Below are 25926 nucleotides of genomic sequence, written 5' to 3'. Positions count from 1 at the left end.
AAGTAACTTCAGACCCAATAATATCTTTTAATGTCAACTTGAACATAAAACTGATGACTCTCTGGTGCTGAATAATAGACCACCTACAAAGATCTTGATCTAATGTTCAACTGTGACCAAACAAATGTCAGCTTACCAATTTTATGATCTATGCTAACTTTAGAAACTATAATTTTTATAGACAAAAAGAGCCTTGTTAAAGGCTGACAATCTGCTATAGGAAAACTCACAAAGCCTCTACTGACAGTATTCTTACTGATAATAAAAATACTGATGGAGTTCCAAGCATCCTGGCTGAATGATTAATTCTCTCCTCTGAGGATAGCATGTAACACAGATCCAGAATGAATAAAACAGACCATGTAACAGAGTTACGATGTCTCTGTATGAGAATTAGTATGAAATTCATTAGTCTTATCACCATTTATAGTAGGGAACTATAGGAAGGCTAAGGGCATTATGTGAAATTAAAATTATAAAGACAACCACTAGCCCTAACAAATATCAGAATCATCCCACAAAAACAAGGACAATAGGCCACATGGTGAAAGTCTTTAAAATATACAAAAATAGAATAAAAACCTAATATCAAATATATCTGCCAAAACAACAAATGTAAATAGGATGAACTCACTTATTAAAATAGAAGTGATCTCAGATTGGATTACAAAGGGGAAAAAAAATTCTGCTATAATCAGGAGTAAAACTTACAAGAAAGTAATTCAGAAAGGTTAAAAATAAAGGGATCACCGGAAAAAACTTGCCTAGATGAGTAGACTAGTCAAATGGAAATTAAAAAGAAAACATGGGACAAGACTTTATTATCAGGCAAGACAGAATTCAGGACAAAAAGCACTAAATAAGACAAAGACAGGTGCTCCATACTGACAAAAAGGAGATGAAAGAAAGACTTTTCACCCCATTATCTTTCAAATTCTTTTAGATTTTTGAGCCACTAGAATATACTACCTCTTCAAAAAATAAAACTGTTGATTAGAAAAGCGAAAGAAAAGAAAAGAATGGATTACAGAATTTATACAGAAACTCCCAGGAGATGTTCATCCGCTTCCCTGGACTTGAACCCTGGAGTCTGAGTCCAGGGACAGAGTCGCTGGAGCCATCCTGCCACCTTGTGGAACATGAGAGGAAGGTGAACACAAGGAGGTGAGACAAAGGAGAAGAGCTCCTAAATGCAGCCAGGCCTGATTCTAGCCTACTTTCAAGCTTTTCACTTATACGTGCTGATATGTTCACATTCAACTTTAAAAATTTTTGGTAAGAACTCACTACAAAATAAGAGATTTCAAACTGAGAAACGGAATCTTTTGCTACTCAGAGAAGGAAGTAGACACTATAACACAGCTTCTAAGAAAGCTGGCAAGTTCTACCCAAGTCCACATGGCCAACAGTGAACTGAGGCAAGGAAGACCTAAAGTTTGATTTTAGCTGGTTAAGTCTGCTTTAGATCAAACCAACAGGCAGGCAGAGTACCTGGAGATTCTGGAGACTAGAAGGACCCTCCTCCCAGCCTTCCTCACCAAGCGGAGGAGATAGAATCTTAGCCAAGGTGCCATCGGGGACGAAAAACTAAAAGCAGATTTAGATCCTCTGCTGGATTAGAGAGTGGAAGTAAACACACGAGGCCCACCCACAAAGGACAGGCCTGATGGGGAATAGAAGGGAGGACTGAGAAGTTCCTCACTCACTATGCAAGCTCCATGAGGCCTCAGGACAGAGGGCCAAACCCCAGGAACTATTCAAGGCCAGCATGCAGGGCTGCTGTGATCTTCGAAAGAAGAAGAGGTAAGTTTTACATTAATGTAAGAAGTCTGTACTAAGAAAATTCATGTCGGGGCGCCTGGGTGGTGCAGTCGGTTAAGCGTCCGACTTCAGCCAGGTCACGATCTCGCGGTCCGGGAGTTCGAGCCCCGCGTCAGGCTCTGGGCTGATGGCTCAGAGCCTGGAGCCTGTTTCCGATTCTGTGTCTCCCTCTCTCTCTGCCCCTCCCCCATTCATGCTCTGTCTCTCTCTGTCCCCAAAAAAATAAATAAAAACGTTGAAAAAAAAATTAAAAAAAAAAAAAAAAAAGAAAATTCATGTCTTTCTAAAACTTTCTCTAGCTTTCTCTAAACTTTTGGTTTTACTTTTTCTTCTTCTATAGTGATTGCTACTTATTTTGTTGTTGTTGTTAAGGTAAAGATGCATCAAAAAAATCTCCAATCTGGGGTGCCTGGGTGGCTCAGTCAGTTGAGCATGCAACTCTTGATTTCGGGTCAGGTCATGATCACAATCTCATGGTCATGAGATGGAAAGCCACTCAGCACTGAGATGTTTAGGATTCTCTCTCTCTCTCTCTCTCTCTCTCTCTCTCTCTCTCTCTCTCTCGCTCCCCTTCCCCTACTTGGGTGTGATCTCTCTCTCAAAATGAATAAATGAACTTTAAAAAAATAAAAAAAATAAAATGATTTTTAAAAATACATACATTAAAAAAATCTCCAATCTGTCTTGGCAAACCTGACATGAAACTACTTCTCTGCAATGAAGTGAGGAAAATAAGAGGATTACAATACTCGAACTTGGGAAACCGAAGGGAAAGGGAAAACGTGAAGGGGAGGAAATGGAGGCAGAAAAAGCCCAAGGGCCTCAAGAAGCCATTCATTTCTGCCCAGGGTCATGACCTTCCAGCTTTTCTTCCCTGACCCTGGAAATCTCTTACAATGAATTCTCTTCAACAACATTTTAAAACCTCCATCCTTTCTTAACTGTCTGCCCATTACAATCTCCACAGACCATACCCCAGACCTCTGTGCACATTCTTATTTAAAAGTTGGGCCAAGACTCACCTTCTCTAAGACGCTTTCCCAGAAGAAGAACCACATGCTAGGAAGGCGTGTGCTTTCTACTAGACACGTGGGACTGTGGTTTGTAAAGTAATAGCTTTAGAAATAAAGCTACCTTGTTTTAAGCACACATGCTTTTTGTTAGAAACTTTATTGCCAGAGGCAGAAATACAAACTGTAATATGCATTATAACGGAATGAAAATTTCATGAAATATTAACCAAAATAATAGGTCAACTATGCTATAAAACATTACTCCTTTTTAAGTCCAGAAACAGAGGTGAAGGAAGGGAATGGTTACTTCCTTGTGTGTTTTTCCTGAAAGGTCATGTAACATTGTGGTTGAAAGCATGTGCTTCAGAGCCAGGAAGTCTGGACCAAATGCCAGTTCTGCCATTTACCAGTTATACAACCCTAGACTCAACATCTCTCTGCTCAGTTGCCTCATCTATAAAATCAGTGTTAAAAGAACAGTAGCTCTTTCACAGGGTATTTGTGAAGATTAAATCTGTCAGTAAATGGAAAGCACTTAGAATAGTGTCTAAAACATATTGTTAGCTATTGCTATTATTATTACTATTATTACCACTACTTAAGAATAAAAGAAAGTAGTCACATACTCAAAAGAAAAGGGGAAAAAGAGAGAGAGCTTTAGAATAGGTGTAACTGGAAGAGACAGGAAAAGGAAAAAGACATGTCAGCAATAAGGAATATTTCCAGTAGCTACCAAATAGGTGTCCAATAGCACCTTTTTCACCCCAACGGAACAAGGGTGAAGGGAGGAAAAGCTAATGGGTGATTTCAGAAATCACTGCACCCCTTCCATACCATCTCACCTATTTCTGATACTTGAAAACTCCTTAAACAGACACAAATCATTTTCATTTCACAAGTAGAAACAAAAGTTACTCAGTAGTCACTTAAATAGCAGCCTTAAAAAAAACACGAGAGAACAAAAAGATATAGAAAGGCTAACCTATACTAACATCATTTTTTTAAAGTTAAACACAAGGAAAATTAAAAACAAAAGCAGCTAAGCTCTAAAATTTACTACTTAAGACTGCACTTATTGTGTAGTCTTTATTTCTGTGTTTTCCTGGATGATCCACCAACGCTTTATCTTAATTTTTCACACACACACACACACACACACACACACACACACACACACATACACACACACACGCAGTCATCGATTTTATACTCATCTCTAATTGGGTCTAGTAGGGACAAATCGGCACAGTGGGCGTCTAGAGCTCCTGTCCCATTCACTCTATGTTTCTAATACATAAATAACATTTGAGACCAAACTTTTAAAAATGACATCCTAGAAACTCAGTGTCTAAAATTATCTACTAGAAGAACATAAAAATCCAGGTTACTTTTCAAAGTTAAGCTCAAAGTAAAGCCTAACCATAATTCAATGTGGCTAGAAGCGTCTTTTCAACTACCAAAGTGAAAACAACTAGTAATTACATGGAGAAAAAGGAACTTCAATCCCTATACTCCTACTATGGCCAAAAAATTTAATCAAAATATGTAAGAGAGCCAAAAGTTAAAACTATAAAACTTCTAGAAGAAAACATAAGAGGGGCGCCTGGGTGGCGCAGTCGGTTAAGCGTCCGACTTCAGCTCAGGTCACGATCTCACCGTTCATGAGTTCGAGCCCCGCGTCGGGCTCTGTGCTGACGGCTCGGAGTCTGGAGCCTGCTTCGGATTCTGTGTCTCCCTCTCTCTCTACCCCTCCCCTGCTCACGCTTTCTCTCTTTCTCTCTCAAAAGTAAATAAACATTAAAAAAAAAATTAAAAAAAAAGAAAAAAAAAAGAAAACATAAGAGAAAAATCTTCATGACCTTCAAGTAGGCAAAGATTTCTTAGATCACAAAAAGCACTAACCATAAAAGAAGAAATAGATAAAACCATCAAAAACAAAACCTTCTGTCCTGTACCTGGCTCCACAAGGGGTGTGCAATCTGCTTAAGATTCTCTCTTCCTCTCCCTGACCCCAGCTTGCATTTACACTCTCTCTCTCTCTCTCTGTCTCTCTCTCTCTCTAAAAAATAACAAAACAAACAAATAAAAAAATCCTTCTGGTATTCCAAGGTCATCAAGAAAATTAAAAGGCAAGCCAGAGGCTGGGAGGAAATGGTCACAATACATATACCTCACAAAGCATTTTTATTCAGAAGGTAGAAAGAATTCTAATTCTTATAGCTCAATCAGACAAGTAACCCAATATAACCCAAAATAGCCAGTAAGTACATGAAAATATCACTGGCCAACCCCCCAAAAAGGAAGTTAAACCAAAATGAGTCACCACTTCACACTCACTGTAAGGGCTAAAATTATAAGACTAGCAATACCAAGAGCTGACAATGCAGACGTAGGGCAACTACGACTCTCATACCCTACTGGTGGGAGTATTTAACGGGGCAACTACTTTGAAAAATAGTTTGGTTGTTTCTTACACAGTTAAGTACATATTTACCCAACCCAGCAATTCCACTTCCACTACCCCTAGGTATTTACCCCAAATAAAAACATATGTCCATTAAAAAAAACTAGTATATGGGGGTTCCCGGGTGGCTCAGTTGGTTAAGCGTCCGAGTTTGGCTCAGGTCATGATCTCACAGTTTGTGGGTTCAGGCCACGCATCAGGCTCTGTGCTGACAGCTCAGAGCCTGGAGCCTGCTTCAGATTCTTTGTCTCCCTCTCTCTCTGTCCCTCCCCAACTTGTACTCTGTCTCGCTCTCTCTCTCTCAAAAATAAATAAACATTAAAAAAAGAAACTAGTATACAAATGTTCTTAGCAGCTTTACTGAAAAAAGGCAAAAGCCAAATGTTCAGCAAGTGAATGGATGAACACATTTTGGTACATTCCTACAATGCAGTATTACCGAACAATTTAAAAAAACTTACTGATACACAGAAACATGGGTGAATTTCATAGGCATTATGCTAAAAGAAGCTGGACATAAAAGTATATGATTATATTGATGTGAAATTCTAAAACAGTCTAATAAGACCAGTATTTGCTTAGAGTAGGAGGCAGAGGCAGGGAGAAAATGGCTGCAAAGAGGCACAGGGAACCTTCTGGTGAGATGGAAATGTTCTACATCCTAATTGGGGGGTTGTTTATACTGATGTACCCATTTGTCAAGATTGATTTGATTCATACATTTAAAATGTGGAAATTTTATTGCATGTAAATTATACTTGATTAAAGCAGATTAAAAATAAAGCCTTTGATATTTGTGAGATATAATTTATAACTGGAATTTTTCTATTAAACAAAAACTGAACAATTACACAAATTCCTGTGCACATGTGTATTTCAAGTACATTTTTGGAATAAGGTTCTAATTCCAATATTTATTCAGCAAAAAGCAGTGGTGTGGAGAAGTGTATGATTTTGAAGAAAAATATTTAACTTCAAAAAGTATGCTCCAAATTTCAGATGATCACAGTTTAAATGTTATCCACTGTTTTATATACATATAATCATTCAACACAAGGTAAATTTTTTAAAAAATAATTTATGCTTCCTGTGCTTCCAAAGATATTTTTTCAATCACAAGTATCACAAAATTGTTACGTGACATTATATTTGCCTTTGAGAAAAGAAGAAAATAAAACCTACTTTATTGAGAACTATCATCTTATGTAATCCTAAAGATGACTATCAGCATTAAAACATTCTCAGATCACTGCAAATTCATCTCATTTTTTTCATGCATGATTAAAAGCATTTTCTCAGCAAGACACAAAATCAAGACTATTTCACTCCGATCATATGCCTTTTGAGTTGACTAACAAGCTCACACCTGCCTCAGACAACCTAAAATAACAAATCTTCCTAAACTAATGCTTTTCTCTATAAATACTGACTCTTATATTACGCCCAGAAAGACATGCTTCAAAAAAATTCAACAAATTGACTATCTGAAATTCACAGTACAATGAATTAAAAGAATTATACACAACACACCAGTTAACTGGTGTTTCCTTTTTCATTCAAGTCAACACATCTTCACTGTGTAAATACTACAGGAACAAACAGAGAAAAAGAAAAAGGAATGTCGCTGCCTGTGTTATAGGTTGAACTGTGTCCCCCTAAAACCATTATGTGGAAGTCCTAACCCCCAGTATCTCAGAATATGACTTTATCTGGAGACAGGGTCCTTACAAAGGTAATCAAGTTAAAGTGAGGTTCTTAGGGTGGGCTCTAGGCCGGTATGACAGGCGCCCTTATGACAAAGGGGAATATGCACGTAAAGACCCACACAGAAGGGAAGACAATATAAAGAAACAGAGGAAGGAGATAACTCTCTGTGAGCCACAGAAAGAAGCCTGGAGGATCCTTCCATCACTGCCCTTAGAAGGAATCGACCCTGTTGATACCTTGATCTTGGGACTCCTGGCCTCCGGAACTGGGAGACGATACATTTCTGGTCTTTAAGCCACCCAATCTGTGATACTTTGTTACAGTAGCCCTAGCAAATTAATATATTCTGCAAAAGGCTGAACATGTATTTAGAGAGGCTTACAAACAAATCACTAGAATACCAACCAGATTGAGAGGAATGCTATGGTGGTATCTGCCAATTTCAAGTGTGTAAACATACCCGCTATGGCTGACTTTAAGCTACCCCTGCATTAACAACATGACAGAAAACTCCTGGAAACATAACAATCCATTCACAAAGCTTCTACAAGCCAGCTGTGGCACAGACCAAAAATGCAGGCATCAGGATTTAATATCCACATGCAATTCCAATTATAGCCAAGGTTGGACTCATACCTAAAAAGTGTAGGACAGCTTCATAAAAGCAATAAGACTGTTAGGATATAGAGTATTTTAAAAGATAGATGTGGGAAAAACACAATGTGCAACCTAAGAATAGCTTAAGAATGATAGAAAATAAATGATGAAAGAAAAATAAGAGCTAATATTTACTCAGTGCTCACTATGTTCTAGGCACTGTTTTAGCCCTTACGAGTATTAACTAACTTAATCCTCACTACAATTTCATGAGATAGTTGTATTATTACATAGCTGCTTTCGAGTAAGGAAAACAGAGCCACAAAAAATGTTAAGATCCACAGCCAGAAAGTGAGGAAGCTAGGATTCAAACGCAGGGTGTCTGGCCCTAGACGCTGTACTCAGACCACTGTTCTTGCCATTTCTCACTGTACGTGACATGTTCTGAACATGCCAATAGTCTGGTGCAGCTAGGGCCCAGGGACAAGGATAAGAGACGAGGTGGGAGAAAGGGTGCCATTCTTCTGGCCTCAGGTATAGGTTACCTTACACAAGTAATGGGTTTGCAAATCAAACTCTTCGAAAGTGGATTAATTTAACCTTCTTGCATGACTTGTTATTTAAATGCACCAAATCAAATTAGAATCTGAAAATGCCTAGAAGTCTGCAAGAGAAAAATCTCTCCATAAAACAAAATCACCGTCTCCTTAACTGTTGCGCGTCTAATTCTCAGTTTTTACATGGAAGGATTGCTTAGAAGGTAAAAAAGCACCTGTAGTCCCTCAGGAGCAATCAGCATGGCTTAGAGCCTCTGAGAATAAAAGCAGGAAAAAGCATACAGATTCTCCAAGCCACAAAGAGAATTCCAGAAGATGAGGCTGCACACAATAAGCACCCGGAGCACAGGCAAGCAGGAAAATTTTCCACTTCTGAAGTTAGAATAGAGACACCCACAAACACTTCACATCGCCACAGCCCCAGGGGACTAAGGAATTCCACTGCTGTCTGCTACATTTAGCCAGCATTTAACTCCAGAATTGTACTTTAAAAAAAATCACCGTATATTTACGTGTTTGCACAGCATTGTCATAGATCAGCACTTTGACAAAGGTAGTATTTTAGCATATGGGATAACGATAGGAGTGGATAAAATACATATCTCTGAAGTAAAATCTTTGCACTGTTAGCATAGAAGGAAAGATAAAGTGGAAGGAAATATGCAAGCAGGAAGCAAGACAGAAGCTTCTCTCCTTCTATGTACACAGGGCCATGGAACTAACCTAAGGAAGCCCTTTCTTCACAGAATGTGAGGAGAGTCTAAGCTCTGTCTCTCTGTAGCAAAAAGTAGGTGGGAAGGAAACAGAATATGACAATCAACCCACAGGCCAAGCTGTTCTCACTGTTCTCTGGAAGGTAGAAGAAAGAGGATTTCATTATGTATGGGTGGGCAATCTCTTGTCTTACTCAATTTAATCACCCACAGATAAACTTTGTGACATCTGGGGGTTGACAGTTAAGAGTTACATAAAAAACTGTAAAGTATACTTACCTATAAGGTAATTCATACATAAATGATACCCTGACTTAGCAATTAGAAACTGTTCAGACTTGAAAATGGCAGTCACCACTTTATCAAGTACTTCCAAACTCCCAATATTGCAGTCAGAACCACAGCTAGTATTTATATTCCTATTTGCAAGAAAAGTTATGTCTACTTAAACAGTATTAAACACCTGTCGTTTTCCAGCTACTGGGAAAAATGAGGTAGAATATACTCAGCATCCAAGAAAGAGAGACAGTGGTCTGACTTAATTCCAGTAAATAGCTACTGATGAACAAAAGGTTAAGAAAAACATTTTACATCATTAGCCAGAACCCACAGATATTGAGTGTATTACTCTTCTATTGCCACTGTAACAAATTACTACAAACTTAAAACAACAGTCATTTATTATCATCGTTACTTAGGTCAGAAGTCTGACACTGGTCTCACTGGGCAGGGCTATGTTCCTTTCTGGATGCTCCAGGTGAGAACGGGGTTCCTTGTTGCCATAGACTCTGTCTAAAGTTCTCTTTTTGTCTAGCAAAAGAGCGGATGCAGGATTAAAACGAGAGATGGCTAATGTGTGTGGGGGGGGGGGGGGACAAGAAGAGCCCGCATAAGAGTCCTTGCCCTGTATTTATTCACATCAGAAGGCTTGCAAACGTGATGTGCGTGTACAAAGAGACAAAGAAACTAGGAACATTAACTTGTGGGTGTGAGGGGGGAAGGGATTTTGAAGATACACAGTGTTTGAGGTTCGGGTCAATAGAAAACAAAATCCAGGCAGTGGGCAGATGGGTACGTGGTTGTTAACAGCAGACAGGAGGTGCTGTGCCTGTTTATCTTTGCCAGCCTAGGGGGATGAGACAGATAGGGGGAATAACCTCAGGGCTAACGAGACACCTTTTCTTTTGTTAACCATCTCTGCTCCTAGCTGCTTTGCCTACAGCTCAGCAGTCCAAAGTCCAATTCACCAATTTACCTGACCTGGCCCTATTCTCCTATGAAAGCAGCTTTCTGCTATAGTGCTAAATAAACTTGGGGTGCTTTCATCCTGAATATCTAGTCTTGCTATTCCTATGTATTGGGCACCTTTGTGCCAATTCTATTTCAGGCCTTTGCCTCTATTTGGGGGGGTTCAGCACCCCCTCCCTATTTTGGGGTGCCTTTGCACCTCCCTATTCTTGGCACCTTTGTGCCTCCCTATTCTTGGAGTGCCAATCTGGTTACCCAAACTCAGGTGTGAGCATTTTATGACTTTGTGTTTCTTTATGCCTTGTTAACCCATTGGTGTAGGTCCGGAGGATTCCTACCTTGTTTATTCCAGTTTCTAGAGGCAGGCTACATTCTCTGGTTCATGCTGTCTTCTCTGCCTCAAAGCCCGCATTGTGGGTCAAATTAAGTACATTATATCACTCTGACCTCCTCTACTTCCCTCTTCCACATTTCAAGGACTCCTGTGATTAACTGGGCCCATCTGGATAATTCAGGGCAATCTCCCCATCTTAAAGTCATCTGAGCAGCAACCTTAATTCCCCCTTACCATGTAATCTGACATATTCACAGGTTCCAGGAACTGGGACGTGAATATCTCTGGAGGGCCATCCTTCTGCCTTCTACAGACAGAAAGACACACGCACACCTGTGTGCAGAGCTACTCGACTACTTAAGCCTGTTTCCTCATTTATAAAAATGTACAGTTTATAAATTACATAGTTACTACTTCAAAGAACTGTTGTTTATATGAGTTAGTAAAAGAATATGTCTGGTATATACTAAGAGCTTCATTAACTTTTTTTTTTTTTAACAAATTCTTATTTCATCTCTGTTTAAACTTTTCTCTCACCGTGGAATGCTTTTCCCAGCACCTGTCTAGTTAAGTGCTACCTATCATTCCAGGCCCTCTCTTACATAAAGTTTCCCTACATTCTGTAAAACTGCATTGCCTGACATAGTAGCTACTCATCACATGTGGCTGGCTACTGAGCCCTTGAAATGTGGCTAGTGGCTAGTCAGAACCGAGATGTGCTTTAAGTGTAAAACACATACTGGATTTTAAAAACTGAGTGTGTAAAAAGGAATGTAAAGAATTAGTGTATAAAAAAGAATGCAAAAGAAGAACATGTTGAAATGATTGTTTGGGATATGTTAAATTAAACGTACCCTCAAAATTAAATTCACTTGTTTCCCTTTATTTTTCATTGTGGATACCAGAAAATTTAGTTTATTTACTGAGAGAGAGAGAGAGAGAGAGAGAGAGAGAGAGAACACAAGTAAGGGAGGGGCAAAGAGAGAGGGAGAGAGAATCCCAAACAGGCTCCAGGCTATCAGCACAGGGCCCAACACAGGGCTCCATCTCACAAACCGTGAGATCATGACCAGAGTCAAAACCAAAGAGTCAGACACTTACCCGACTAAGCCACTCAGGCACCACCCCTGGCTACCAGAAAATTTAAAATTGCTTATGTGTTCAATGGTATCATAAGAACAGTCAGTGTTGCACAGTGACAGATAGTAGGTACTACACTTGTGGTGAGCACAGGCATAATGTACAGACTTGGGGAATCACTCACTGTGTGGTACACCTGAAACTAATGTAACATTGTGTGTCAACTATACTTTAAGAAAAAATAAACAAGGGGGCGCCTGGGTGGCTCAGTCAGTTAAGCCTCTGACTTCGGCCCAGGTCATGATCTCACAGCTTGTGAGGTCAAGCCCCACGTCAGAGCCTGCTTCGGATTCTGTGTCTCCCTCTCTCTCTGCCCGTGGCACTGTGTGTGCCTCTCTCTCTGAAAAATAAATAAAACATTTAAAAATAAACAAAATAACATGTGACTTGCCTTTGTGGATCACATCATATTTCTACTAAGGAATACTGCTCCATTCTCTCCTTCTCGTGTACTCTTAGTATTCAGTTTGCTTTCCTATCACACTGTATTAATCTGCTTTGTACCCAGAGCAATGACTATATGTGCTGGCTCTCCAAATAGACTAGTAGCCCTCACTGAGCAAAAGTAATAATTTCCTTTTTTTTTTCAAAAATTTTTTTAGGTTTATTTATTTTTGAGAGAGAGACAGAAAGACCAAGCAGGGGAGAGGCAAAGAGAGAATCCCAAGCAGGCTTTCCACTGTCAGCACGGAGCCCGAGAAAGGGCCTGAACTCACAAACCGTGAGATCCTGACCTGAGCCAAAACCAAGAGTCAGACACTTAACCGACTGAGCCACCCAGGCACCCCAAAGGTAGTAATCTAATCTCAATGAGATTCATGACAATTGTATATAAATGTTTGCAAAGCTGAATTAAAAGGGAAACATTCAGTTAATGTGTTAATTGTATATACATCATTAACAGGAATGACCAGAAGTCAATGTGTCGTTCTTTGAAGTAACTTTTTCTTGGGTTAGACAGGATTAGGATATACAGCAAATGGAAAAAGCTTCATTAAACAATACTTAGATTATTACATACAACGCACTTATCTATCTTCAACTCTATACTATTCTAATGCATTTTTTAAAATGGTAATTGCCATCCATAAAATTGTTTTCATGAGTCATTAATGACTTGGGACCACAGTTAAAAAAGCACTGCCATGATGGCTCAGGTGCAGGCCTTCCTGACTAGACACAAAGCACCCTAAAGACACTCCCCTGATCTCAATGGTCCTACCAGGTAAGGACTAAACCTGTGGATGGTCATGATCCAACAAGGCCGTCAGGGAAGGAATGCAGATCCACTCATGCATTCCCCTCTCTCCCAGCCTTCCTATTAGGGTTGGGGACAACCTAGTATAACCACATTGTGTGTTTAGGATTCACAAGCACTCCTATGAGAGGCAGAGCCCAGCTCAGCCTGGCCAAGAAGAGTGTGTCACAGCTGAAAGTACAAAAAGAAAGAGTTCAAGATGACACTGAAGGAAAGAGACCCAAGAACTTGTCAGAGTTTTCTAAATTGTTGGGGTGTGCGGGAGCTCCCAAGTAAACCTGGAGAAACATCATCAACCTCAGTATTATGTATATTAAGTCAAATTGTTTATTAAATCAAACACCAAACAGAAGACAAAAACAGGGATAAGAGAGTAAGGAAGGAACAGAGTGGAAAGCAAAATGGTAGAGGGGAAAAAAACACAGCAGGACTGCACAGACTTTTATTGCTCTAGAAATCAAAACTCAGGCTAGCAGTTAAAAATAACCCACCAAAAAAGATGGGAGAGAGAAGAAATTTCTGGCCTGAAAACAAGAAATAAGAGAATAATCTCAGAGTAATCAAGAAAAATAAAGGAAATTAGAAATCTCTCTTCAGTGGGAAGATTTGACAGGTAGGAGTCATTGCAAAGACTAAATGAAAAGTCTAAGTCCACTTACACATAGGCTTAGACAAGACTTAGACCATAAGCAAGCCCAGAGAAGCTCTCAAATCAAGCTAGCCTCAAGTTTTTTTTTTTTTTTTAATTTTTTTTCAACGTTTATTTATTTTTGGGACAGAGAGAGACAGAGCATGAACGGGGGAGGGGCAGAGAGAGAGGGAGACACAGAATCGGAAACAGGCTCCAGGCTCCGAGCCATCAGCCCAGAGCCCGACGCGGGGCTCGAACTCACGGAGCGCGAGATCGTGACCTGGCTGAAGTCGGACGCTTAACCGACTGCGCCACCCAGGCGCCCCTAGCCTCAAGTTTTTTATTTAACATAGATAGTGAAAGGAAGTTTTGCTACAAGGGAAGAAAGGAAAAGGAATCTCTTCCTGAACTATGAAGAGGGAAAGGGAAGAAAGAAGTAACTGAAGAGATCTTATAGACAGATGGCTACCTATATTAAGAGTTCAATTATGGAGATATTTGTATTCTAGATTGCCACTAGGTTATATCTTAATGACAGTAAAAAGTGGACTTACCAGCATCAATTAGGACTGGGGGTCTAGTCCTAGGGGACTTTGCCACTTACTACCTCAGTGACCTTGTAACTTCAGAATAAAATGCTTTAATTGGGGGACTTTATGCAATTAAATCTTCAACCCCAAATGAATAGGTGTATTTACAAAAATCAAGCAAAAGTAGTAAAACAATTGTGTATACCTCACACAATGCTTTTCGAACCTTCTGTTTAAGCAGTCTTGCCCTATCTTGGGGGTTCTCTGTATTAATCAGTTAAGTCATTCCTCCAGACTCTTCAAATGCTGTTTCTTCCTATTCAGCTGCTCTCAGTAAACCTATTACATGTACACTCCATTTATACTTTCCAGGTAAAGACACCCCTGAGGAGTTATACTCAATGAAAATACACAAGGGCTTAGAATTTAGATAAACCCTATAGCAAACACTGTTGTACAGTAACTATCATGTATTTATTTACCATGTTTTAAAATCTGGATTTTGGGGCGCCCAGGTGGCTCAAGTCAGTTAAGCATCCGACTTCAGCTCTCAGGTCATGATCTTGCAGTTCATGAGTTTGAGCCCTGCATTGGCCTCTGTGCTGACAGCTCAGAGCCCAGAACCTGCTTCAGGTTCTTTGTCTCCCTCTCTCTCTGCCCCTCCTCCACTCATTCTCTCTCTCTCTCTCTCCCTCCCTCCCTCTCTCGCAAAAATAAATATATAATATACATACATTTATATTGTATATATAATATACAATATTATAAATGCAGCATAAAATCTGCATTTTCATATATAAGAACATGCCCGTTTGATATATATTAAGCATACCCATTAAAAGTGCTGACTACATATATTAAAAAGTATTACTTGGGGATGTAATGTACAGCATGGTGACTACAGTTAATAATACTGTCTTGTATATTGAAAGTTTCCAAGAAAGTAGATTTTTTTTTTTTAATGTTTATTTATTTTTGAGACAGAGAGAAACAGAGCATGAACAGGGGAGGAGCAGAGAGAGAGGGAGACACAGAATCTGAAACAGGCTCCAGGCTCTGAGCTGTCAGCACAGAGCCCGACGCGGGGCTCGAACTCACGGACCGTGAGATCATGACCTGAGCCAAAGTCGGACGCTTAACCGACCAAGCCACCCAGGCGCCCCCCAAGAGAGTAGATCTTAAAAGTCTCCATCATAAGAAAAAAATTTGTAACTATGCATGGTGATGGATGTTAACTAGATGTTAACTTATTTTGATCATTTCACAATATAAATATCAAACCATTACGTTGTACATCTGAATCTAATATGTTTTATGTCAATTATACCTCAATAAAAATAACACAATATAAATCTTAAATACAAAAACAATTGTTTTCTTGTTAAGACCACAAGGAAAAAATCTTATGAATGTTTCTTCTGTATTTGGTTATTAAAAAGAAAAAAAAAAGAACTACTGAAAATACAATGGCATTTCCAGCAGGAAAGGAATTAATATTTTTAAAAAAAAAACAATATAAAACAGATTTTTATTATTAAGAAGACTTTTTCTTTAAATGTTTTCTTAAAGATATTTCCTTCCTGTGTATGAGATTTTTTCTGCTATTTAATCCACTATCATGAGCAACTTTTTTTATTCTGAATTTTCTAAATAGTAAAGTGAAATTACCATAAAATAAACAATGAAATGCAGTAACAATGGAGTCAACTTTATATTTATCTCTTACTCTAGAATTAAGGAAATGAGGAAGATAAAAAACAAACAAACAAACACGGGGTGGGGGGGAGGGGGGGGAATTTCCTTTAAGTACCACACAGGAAAGGTTTCAAGTACCAGAAATGAGGTTGGGACCTTGTTTTCCCCATCAATATCAATCTTTAAAATAATTATATAATTCCCTGTACAGGAAAACTTAGCCATGTAGATTCCATTAGTATTTACTGTAAGGGAATATCCATGGAAATGTCAAGAAGCTTAAATAAATTAATTTAAAGTGACACTATTTTTTTTTAAAGACTAGAAACCATAGGCAAAAATGATATGGAATTTTTTTTGTTAAGTTTTTATTTAATTTCCAAATGATAAGGAATTAATATGGTCTTCCCAAAAGAAGTAAATGAGTTGGCCACATCTATACCATTTAAATATACCTTTATCATCCTATATATTGCATGTATGAATATCCAACTACTAGAACAATCCCTCCATTTTATAAAACCTAAATCATTTTTCTTAATAAAAACAAATAGGAAATACCCATTTCTTCCCTATTCCAAAAGTCACTTGTTTATTCATTCATTGATCATTTATTAAGTACCTAGTATATGCAAGCCATATATAATAGGTACTGGGGACACAAAGGATCATTATGATATAGTTTTTGCCACCAGTCATTCCTTCTCCATCTTTTTCACAGGAAACTTTTTGTCCAACCCCTCCATTACATTGCTTTCTCTCTTGGTTCTTTTTCACTTTCACTTTACACAACCTTTCTCTCCAAACCCCACATCTGTCCTGTCTCACGCTGCCATGCCTGCCCTGGCAGACCAAACTAGCTTCTGTTCCCTAAGAAAACCATGCTCTCCTACACCTCCATCTGCCTGGCTATCATTTTTCTAGTCTCAGTGCTGGACTTTCTTCTGGGAAGCCTCACCTAACTCCTTCTAGCAAAGCTTGATGTCCTCATGCTACCAGTCACTTTCTGGAACCTTAACAATCAGCGCTTTCGTTATCATTGTTTATTTACTTCCATGAATACCAATCCTCTAGACCATAAGAATTGGGAAAATAGGGATCCTATTCATTTTTGCATCTTCACTATCTAATAATGAACTTGGTACCCAGTAAGCACCCAATAAACGTTTTTAAGAATAAATGAATGTATTATAATGCATAACTCAGAAGATGTATCAATAACTTGAGAAAATCCTGGAAATATCTATCATTACGAATAGTTTTAGTGATAAGAAAAAAATAATCAGGGTGCCTGGCTGGCTCAGTCAGTTAAGCATTTGGCTCTTGATTTTGGCTCAGGTCATGATCTCATGGTTCTTGAGTTAAAGCCCCTTGATGGGGGATTCCCAAGCCTCTCCTTGGGATTCTCTCTCTCCCTCTCTCTCTGCTCCTCCCCAATTTGTACTTTCTCTCTCTCTCAAAAATAAACTTAAAACAAAATAATCGATTAGAATTTACTGCTATCTAAATTACTAACATGAACTTGAAGGCAGAATAAAGTATCTTACTTAGAAAGGCAAACTATTTTGAAAAATGGAGAGTAACCCATCTTCATGGAGTTTAAGTGACCTAAGCTTCAAATTCATCATCATCTGTACTTCCCTAAACCTCTGGTCTGAAATTTTTTTCCATGCAAGCAATGTTCCCATTTATATTAGATTTAGCTCAAACACACATACAAAATCTAAATGACAAGAAACAGAAAAACGTGACATACACTGTCCTTACTATGTGCTCCAGCACAATTCCCTAACTTAAGTTATCCCCTGCATCTTCAAAAAGTTACCACATCTAGGGGCATCTGGGTAGCTCAGTGGGTTAAAGCATCCGACTTCGGCTCAGGTCATGATCTCGCAGTTCTTGAGTTCGAGCCCCCCGTCAGGCTCTGTGCTGACAGCTCAGCTGAGAGCACCGAATCCTAACCACTAGACCACCAGGGAGACAGCTCAGCTGAGACTGTGTCTCCCTCACTCTCTGCCCCTTCCCCGCTCAAGCTCTGTCTCTCTCTCTCTCTCTCTCTCTCTCTCTCTCAAAAATAAAAATAAAAGCATTAAAACAAAGTTTTTTAAGATGTTACCACATCTGAGCATATCACCACTACAATCCAAGCTTCTGTTAAATCAATCCACATTTTTTTAAACTCAAATACCAACTTAAGAATCTGTATTCTACACCATAAATATTTGTAAAATCACAGGTTTACTTTACTAATTACACATTTTTAATACACCTCCTTCCATTATTTAGTACTTCTTTGTTCAATAAAGTTTTGAAATTTTCTTTAAGGTCTTGTTTTTCTTTTGGTGAATACAGTCCTAAAACTGCTTTTGTTGCTATTCCAAGTAGTACCTTCTTTTAAGAATTTTACTATTTGTTGCTGCTGTATTAAGACACTATTCATTTTCATTTACTGATTTCACTTAACAATCTTGATGAACCCTTATTACTTCTAATAATCTGCCACTTCTGCATTTTCTATGTAGGCAATATATGGTATGCAAATCAACTTTAGAGTTTTCAATATACAGTCCTTAAATGTTAACTGCCTCTCATTTGTACTATTTAAAACTATACTTCTCGGTAGTATCTGATCAGTTTTAGGTAATAAGAATGTATATATGAGATCATTTAAGATAACATTTAATTAATATATTATATGAGGAGTTTAATTCCCTTCTTGGAGAATTACAAACATGATAGGAATTGCAAAGAGGATCAGAAGGCATACCTATAGACAGAAATAATGCATAGACAAATAAAACTGAAAAAAAAGCCTCTTATGAAACACTTAACCTTTACTACATGTGAAGCACTTTGATAAATTCTATTTTATTTTTTTTCACTGTTAGGTGCAACCTACCACACTGACTTTATGAACTTTGGTTTGAAAAAAACCAAAATCAACCAAAATCAACTGTCCTAAATCAACTAGATTACCACCTTTTAAGGGGCGCCTGGGTAGATCAGTCAATCAGGCATCTGACTTCAGCTCGGGCCATGATCTCACGGTTTGTGAGCTCAAGCCCTGCCCTGCGCCTGCCTCTGTGCTGACAGCTCAGAGCCTGGAGTCCGCTTCAGATTCTGTGTCTCCCTCTCTCTCTGCCCCTCTCTCCCCTCACACTCTATCTGTCTTGTCTGTCTCTCTCGCTCTCTCAAATATAAACATTAAAAAAAATTTTTTTTAATGAATTTTGCCACATGCTTCAGTTCCTGCATTTCTGTTTATGCTTAACATCACATTAGCAATAAAGAGCACTTGCATTGTTGAGGTGTAATCAGAAAAGAAAAGAGGCAGTCTTCAAATGAAAGTAGAGGGCAAATCACTTAAGTTACACTGTGGTTCAAAAAGAAAAACTGTGGTAAAAAGCTGAGTCTACAAAGCACATCACAGTATAGAAAAAATAAACTACTGCAAAGAACCTGGTCCTTAATGGGGGACACATCCCACTCAAATTAGGAGGAACAATTTATTTTCAGACAAGAACATCATCCTTTGTACCAAAATACTGTTCACTTCAGTTTACTAGTTTTATACATTTGCCTGATTTTAATTTCAACTTTTATTTTGACTACTGCTACAAAAAAAAAAAAAAGATATAAAGCTAAAGCACTAAATTCTAAGTTTTATAAATATTAAACTCACATTCTAACACAAATACTTTAAATCAAATTGGGCGGGAAGGTTAGCAAGAATTGTTTTCTTTACAACAGGTATTTTGGGGGCACCTGGCTGATTCGGTTGGTAGAGTATCCAACTTTGATCTTGAGGTCATGAGTTTGAGCCCCAAATGTTGGGTATAGAGATTACTAAAAAAAATAAATAAACTTTAAAAAAATAGATTATTTTTACTTTTACAAAAGACATGTACTACCCCAGTAATTTGACAAATTTACAAGAAGAAAATTCTAACACAAAATACTAAATAAAAGGAGTCAGTAGGCCAAAGTAGATAAAACATCAAAATAAAGCACAAATTCTTCCCGCTAGTGCCCAGCATCCTCCATGAAACAGGTACAGTCCTCCCCTCTGTCCATAAACACACTGGCATGTAGCAAATGTTTGCTAAGCAGTTAAGTGCTAGATTCTGTCCCAGGCCACTCTTTGCCCATACACACCCAACACTCCATTCAACTCACTGTTCACAATTCCCTTACCCCATCCTGTGTTCACACTCCCTTGAATGCCCTCACCTTACCCAGATTCATCTTCCCACCAAATTTAGGGACTTTTTGGCTCGTATCTGCCTGCCACCCAGTGTTTGATACATGCCACATTTACTTGGTTCCCAACAACTCCTAATAAGAATCATACTGAAATGACTTCATATAAGCCCAAGGCACTAAACTTACTAAGCTTTGACAAAACTTATTAGAAGAGTGCAATCACTAAATTCAGACCATCAAGTACTACCCACTTAACATTTCATACGTGTGGAGCACTTCCTCTTAACCAAGTTAATCAGTAATATCTGTCTATTTTTTTTCCTCTCATCCTTCAAAAATATTTGATACTTTTTAACTAATGCTAAATTCAACTAATGATATTAGCAAGAAGTTGGACTTTAGCCATAACACAGATACCTAATTTACCTAACAATTGATCTGATAATTTATGCACATGGTCTCAAAGTAATCATCTCATTTTAATACTGAAACTACAAAACATTTTCCATTAAAAATTTGAAAATCAAAGTATGACAAAGTAGTACTTAATCTCTAATGCAATTTAATAAAAGAGAAACACAAAATTAAAACACAGCAATGGTAATTTCAAATATCTATAAAAGACACTCAGATGGTACAAATCTCCGTTATAAACGATCACGTCAGATAATGGTTTTGACTAAATCTTTAAAGATGTAAGGCTGTCTGTGGACACAAAAACATAATAATGTATTTCTCTTTCTAACACTGGAAGTATCCACAGTAGGAGTTATTCTTATTCCCCAACATCAAGATTTGAATGTTTTCTTCAAATCGGCAGCATACACATCTACCTTTGAGTAAATCCTGATATGTTCAAGCATGGATTTCCTAAGCCAAATTGCTTAGATCACTGTAGTACTGAAGGTCATTCTTCTATAGATACTTCATAAGTGATCTGAACTGGTTAGGGTTAATTTATAACCAACTATCTTTGTCAATATCATGCAGCTTCAGAAAATTTTAACAGTCAATATTGTAAAAAATTAACACATACCATTGGCCATATCATTTGCAACAGATAAATGATGACCACATATCCCTGCTTTGCCCTGGCTCTATACCCAGCTCTTTTATCCCCTTCCTTTCCATTTCTTTCTATTTTGCTTCCTCCTACTCCCAGCTATGACATTCTCCAGACTCCCCATACTTATTCTTGTTGCCCCTCAGGGAAACGGATTTTGTTTTGTTTTGTTTTGCTTTGTTTTGTTCTGTTCTGTTCTAAGTTCAATTCTCCCATTTAGGTAGTAGACTTGCCTCTTCTCTTTTGTCATGCCATTCTTCTGCTCAGAAGCCTTACTGACTTCCATCAGATTCCAGTCGCCGTGGCTGGATTTTATGGTCCTCAACGCTTTCTTCCCCATTACTCAACATGAAAGTTCACCTCCAATTAGAAAAAGTGTCACCTCTGTCCTCACACCTCCTCTAGTATTTCCAGCCCGTGTGCCTCAGAGCTCATACTGTTTACGAACACGTACACGTGTGCATACACACAGCACACCCTTCCCTCCTCCCCACTACCAATTCAAAGCCTCCAGTCCCGCAAATGTTACCAGCCCAGCCCACCTCCTACATAAAGCCTTCTTTGGCTGTGCCAGGGCCCAGGAAGCCCTCACCTCTCTGAACACAAAATTGGGCACCATCTGCTCTGTTCTTCTGATTTGCTTCAAGTATCACTTTCTTTGAGAACTATTAAACACAGCCTAATATTTGTCTATTGTTTTCGATAGTTTTCCTCTCAACCAGTTTTATAGACATATAATATCTCTAAGCTAAAGCGACCTTAAATGCAACTAATATAGGGTTGAAAATCATCCTTCTCCCTTTGTTTCTCTCTATATATTCTTACAACAAATGGGAAAGGAAACAAAAAATAGTAAAAATGATTTCCTAAGATCTAAACCAAAACTTTATGAACATATTTTACATAAATAAAAATAACCTAAGAAAATCTATTTATCATTACTTAGAAACAATTTTATCTTAGCGTCACCTTTCACTAATATGTAGTTATTCTTAATTACCATGTGATACAAAGTAACTAAGTCTACCTGGAGATATAAAAATAAATGTGAAGGTCCTGGTACTCTTTAAATGATAATTCACAGAATAGAAAATCCTTTGGAGACCCCTTGTGGCCAAAGATTATAAAAAAAACACTAATACTTTAAAATGCATATTCCATTAATTCCAAGCCATTCTTCCTTTTCTCACACAGCTTTAGTTTTTTTTCAATATCAATATACATTAACCGGTAACTGACAGAAACTGCTATTTTTACCTTCAGATTTACAGAAGAAAAAGAGTGGATTCTAAGTCTGAGACACCAGAATCTACCTATCACTGTTTAAAACAGGCAAAAGTCCAACAAAAACAAAATGGGCATCTGGGTGGTTCAATCGGTTAAGCATCCAAGGTCAGCTCAGGTCATGATCTCACAGGTCTTGAGTCGGAGCCCAGCATCGGGGTCTGTGCTATCAGTGCAGAGCCCACTTTGGATCCTCTGCCCCCTCTCTCTTTTCCCCTCCCCTGCTCATGATCTCTCTCCAAAAAATATATACACATTAAAAAAAAATTTCTTCTTGAAAATTCAAGGCTATATGGTTTACTGGTAGTAAATATGGAATGGAATTTTGACAGGCTATGTTGTTCATACATTAAAACTATTCCCTATCCTTGTTGCTGATTTTTGTTCTTTCTTAAAAAAATATGGATAGAATTTTATCTCAGATTGATAAAAGCTAAGTTATGAATGTAAAATGGACTCACGAGCACTCATGGGGAAATTAAGGCAGGACCACACCTGACACAGTAAAAATAAAATAAAAAAAAGTGAATTAAGTGTTAAATGCTAAAAATTAGATTAAATTTTAAAGAAAATCAAAATGGACTAAAATACAGATGATTACTGAAGTAGTTTCAAAATGGGGAGAGATCCAAGTATAAAAATAAGAGAATGCTACTGTAAGCATGAAAAACTTACTTGGTCCAGACAGTATACTAAAAAACCCACAGAGGGGCGCCTGGGTGGCTCAGTCGGTTAAGCGGCCGACTTCGGCTCAGGTCATGATTTTGCGGTCTGTGAGTTTGAGCCCCGCATCGGGCTCTGTGCTGACAGCTCAGAGCCTGGAGCCTGTTTCAGATTCTGTGTTTCCCTCTCTCTGACCCTCCCCCGTTCATGCTCTGTCTCTCTCTGTCTCAAAAATAAATAAACTTAAAAAAAAAAATTTAAAAAACCCATAGAAACAGTGAATTAAAATATAATCAAAAATGTTTCTTAAACAGAGCCAAAAACCAACAACAAAAAAGAGGAAATCCCCAAGAGCCAAAAATAACAGGAGAGACATTTGTTTCAGAAGGCTGGAGGTGGGAGGGGCACCTGGGGGCTCAGTAGATTAAATATCTGACTTCAGCTCAGGTCATGATCTCAGTGCTCGTGAGTTGGAGCCCCACGTCGGGCTCTGTGCTGACAGCTCAGAGCCTGGAGCCTCCTTCGGATTCTGTGTCTCCCTCTCTCTCTGCCCCTCCCCTGCTCATGCTCTGTCTCTCTCTCTCCTTCAAAAAGAAATAAAAACATTTTTAAAAAATTTTAAAAGAAGGCTGGAGGTGGGAAATAACACCATAAAGGGCCATGCGTAGAGAGCAGAGTAAGAAGGCATTCCAGAAAAGAACAGGGAAGAGGCAATATTTAAAAAGACAATGGCAAATAATAACAAATAATAATCATACAGTTAACAGACAGCTTGCTATCTATAGAGGGCTTTCTATGCCAGCCACTATTGCAAACATTTTACTTGTATTAACTTATTTAACACTCAGAATAATCTTATGAGGTAAGCACTCTTATTATCCCTATATTAAAGAAAAGGAGGAAAAAAGAAAGGAAAGGAAAGGAAAGGAAAGGAAAGGAAAGGAAAGGAAAGGAAAGGAAACTGAAGGACAACACAACACAGTTGAGTGAGTACTGAAAGTCGGTAAGGTGAAAAGCCAATTTTCCAACCCAAACCCTACATCACAAGAGCCACAATATTTGCTCAACTTGTGAATCTCTAGCACTCCATGTGTCCATGGATATAGGTCAGCTTTAGACACTCACAGAAACGGGGATTAACTTTGGACTTTGCTTAGTCTAAAATGCAAATAAAACAAAAATTACATGAGTGTGGGAAAATAGGAAAAGTTATACACTCTCAATGCTAACTAAAGAAATATAAATAAAAACAAAACAAAGGCAGCATCAAATTTGGGAAAGCCCACATATGACACCAGAACTATCTTTTAGTATGCCAAATGCCTTCTGAATTTCATTTGATGAATAAACATTTAGCAATATCATAGGCAATGCTGCCCGCCAGCCAAAAAAACTCATTTTTGGCAATGTTTTTGTGGAATATTTTCACCTTTTATTGAATTTTTGCCTTTATTATTTTGTTTTTAAAAAGTAGAAATCAGAAAAATGGAAGTGTTCATTCAATTGATCACCTTTAGTCTCTGTTATATCTAAGTCAACCGAATATACACACAGTTATAAAGAAAAATGAACAAAACCAAAACCACAAAATATTGGAAATAAAGTTTTAGAAGACTTTTAAAAATTTTTAGAAATTTTATTAATTTTTTTAATTAATCAGTCTACTGTGTCAGTTTTTTTTTTTTTTAATTTTTTTTTTTTCAACGTTTATTTATTTTTGGGACAGAGAGAGACAGAGCATGAACGGGGGAGGGTCAGAGAGAGAGGGAGACACAGAATCGGAAACAGGCTCCAGGCTCTGAGCCATCAGCCCAGAGCCTGATGCGGGGCTCGAACTCACGGACCGCGAGATCGTGACCTGGCTGAAGTCGGACGCTTAACCGACTGCGCCACCCAGGCGCCCCTACTGTGTCAGTTTTAATTATTCAGGTTTTAACTCACTGTCAGAAAACGATTATAAACCAAATAAGGGGACTTGATAGAGAATTTTTCACCTATCCAGTTGGCAGAGACTGTTTACATGATCCATTGTAAGCAAGGTTCAAGCAACTCTCCTGTACTGTAGCAACAGAAGTATAAATTGATATTACCAATTCTAAAGCTTTATAAATGTTTATACCCTGTGACCCAGTAATTCCACTTGGAGGAATTTAGCTTAAGGAAATAATCAGAAATCCACACAAATATTTCTATGCATGGATACTCATCACAGTAATATTTGTGGAAGTTAAAAAAATGAACATAGCATAACAAAAGGGGAATGGATAAATTATCCATTTACATGACTGAATGAGATGCAGTCATTTTGTTTCCATTGAGTACCTGCTGAAATATCAGCAGATGAAATGATGTTCTCTAGAATTTGCTTCAAGTAAATAATCTAAGGAGAGAGGGAGCAGGGATATAGATGAAATGAAATTGTCTGAGTTGAGCAATGTTGAAGCTGGTTGATGAATTCATGTGGTTCACTACACTATTCGGTATAATTTTATATGTTTTCCATAATAAAATAAGATAAATTTCCCTTTAAAAAGTATGAAGGGTACCTGTGGGTGGCTCAGTCGATTAAGCATCCAACTTGAGCTCAGGTCATGATCTCAAGGTTCGTGGGTTCCAGCCCCACGTCAGACTCTGTGCTGACAGCTTGGAGCCTGGAGCCTGCTTCGGATTCTGTGTCTCCCTCTCCCTCTGTTCCCCCCCAGCTCGCACTCTCTCTCTCTCTCAAAAATAAATAAAGATTAAAAAAAAAATTTTTTTAACTATGGGAATTTTAAGTAAAAATACAGGACACAAAACTGATTTTGCAACATGAATCCAACTTCATGAATCAAAAATGTGATACATATGCATAGAATTAACACACCAAAACATTTAAGAATAACTATCTCCGGGTTATAGGATTTGACTTATTTTTAGCTCTTCATTTTTTTGCTAACTCCCAATTTTTCCTAAATGGTCACGGATTAGTGTTATAATAAAAAATATTTATTATGAAAACTACTTAG

General features: G+C 38.1%; 1 protein-coding gene across 1 annotated transcript in view; it reads right to left on the bottom strand.

Annotated features, from left to right (window-relative positions):
- MSH3 (mutS homolog 3) overlaps positions 1 to 25926 on the bottom strand; it is a 188202-nt gene that overhangs the window by 135888 nt on the left and 26388 nt on the right. The gene's annotated exons all lie outside the window — the stretch shown is intronic.

The sequence above is a fragment of the Lynx rufus genome, unplaced genomic scaffold (genome assembly GCF_022079265.1).
Source record: "Lynx rufus isolate CCGP_SWC_20201006 ecotype Redwood Valley unplaced genomic scaffold, mLynRuf1.p SCAF_1, whole genome shotgun sequence".
NCBI lineage: Eukaryota > Metazoa > Chordata > Mammalia > Carnivora > Felidae > Lynx > Lynx rufus.
This window is presented reverse-complemented; position numbering and strand designations above follow the sequence as displayed.